We start from the raw sequence: 1,838 nt of genomic DNA, 5'->3' as shown, positions 1-1,838 counted from the left end.
AGAAGGAGGTGAGGACTGAGCTTCCAGACCAGCTCGTCTCAGCCGTCTGAGGAAGTAGAGTCTCTGATGACCTTTCTTCATCAGGCTGGTGGTGTTGTTGCTCCAGCTGAGGTTGTTGTTCAGGTGTACATCCAAGTACTTGTAGCTGGAGACCACTTCCACCGCAGATCCTCTTATGTTCAGGGGGTGTAGGTGTTTTTGTTCCTTCTGAAGTCCACAATCATCTCCTTTGTCTTCTTCACATTGATGTGAAGGTTATTCTCTCTGCACCAGCTCTCCAGGTGTTCCACCTCTTGCCTGTAGCTGGACTCATCATTGTTTGTGATGCATTCCACCACCGCTGTATCATCTGCAAACTTTACAATGTGACAGCCTGGATGGGTAGCTGCACAATCATACGTGAGCAGAGTGAACAGGAGGGGGCTCAGCACACAGCCCTGAGGAGAGCCAGTGCTGAGGGTTATGGTGGAGGAGGAGAGGTTGTGGATCCTCACTAACTGTGTTCTGTTTGTTAAGAAGTCTAGTACCCAGTTGCAAATGGAAGCAGTGTTGATAATTATCGTATTTGTAGACAATTTTGCCCTCTGTACGATGTATGATCAATAATCCCAAAAAAGGCCAAATATATGATAATTGGACCATTCTGTGAATGTGTGGTTGTCATCGGTTGTCAGCAGCCTCTCGCACCTGTCTGCCGGAGTTTTTTTGTGAACTGTGAAGGCATCTGTGTCCGCAAACAGACGCACGATTGGCTGGAAATTCCAGCCAATCGTTCTTTTCTAAATGTGACCTACGAGTGACGTGTTTGTGTTTGCCTCAGAACAACGGCCATGATTGGATGAATAGTCCGCTGCGCCCGCCCCATGAGTGAGGACAAGAAGAAGAAGCAGAGCCGGTCTGGAAGCGGACCCATCACTACTATAGTGCATCAATAGATTTGTTATTCTGGTTATGACGGGTGTACGATAATTTCCCTCAAAATACGATAATTTTATGTCTCTAGTACGATAATCCTACATTTCTCACCTGGCAACACTGAATGGAAGGGCTTAGTCCTAGTGTGAATAGTTTGTCCATCAGAGTTTGGGGGATCATTTACATGACCCATCTAGTTCAGAAGAGGGTTTTTTACGGGGGGGGGGGGGGGGGGGGTCAGAGTTGTGGTACATGGCATAATGTCAGGTCTCTCTTGTAAATGAGTCCTTGTGGCTCAGTGGGACTAACCTGTTTAAATAAAGGTTGAATGGTGTTGAAGGCGGATGTGAAGTCCACAAAAAGCATACGGACGTAGGAGTTCTTCTGCTCCAGGTGGTTGAGTGCAGTGTGGACCACAGAGGAGATTGCATCCTCTGTTGATTGGTTCTCACGGTATGCGTACTGATGAGGGTCCTCGTTGATGTTGATGGTTGTTTTGATGTGAGTCATGACCAGTTTTTCGAAGCATTTAGCGACTATCGGGGTGAGGGCCACTGGCCGATAGTCATTCAGACCAGTCACTGTAGAGCTTTTTGGGACTGGGATGATGGTGGCAGTCTTCAGGCAGGTGGGAACTGTCTCCAGGGTAAGTGAGGTGTTAAAGATGTCTGCCAGCACCTCACAGAGCTGATCAGCACATTCTTTCAACACAGCATGTACTATTTTATTAAAAACATTCAAGCAAAAATTCTGTACATTAATTCTTTTTCTTTGCTTGGTTTAGAGAGTGAAGTGTTTAAGAACTGATGCTCCGTAGTGACGTCATCATATCGATCAGCCATTCGCTGCTCAGTCTTGGTCAATGAGGCCATCACCATGGAAACAGGCCGCTCTCTTCCTGCCGTCAACAAAGGTTAAAGAAA

The sequence above is a fragment of the Nematolebias whitei genome, chromosome 1 (assembly GCF_014905685.2).
Source record: "Nematolebias whitei isolate Nwh7 chromosome 1, NemWhi1, whole genome shotgun sequence".
NCBI lineage: Eukaryota > Metazoa > Chordata > Actinopteri > Cyprinodontiformes > Rivulidae > Nematolebias > Nematolebias whitei.
This window is presented reverse-complemented; position numbering follows the sequence as displayed.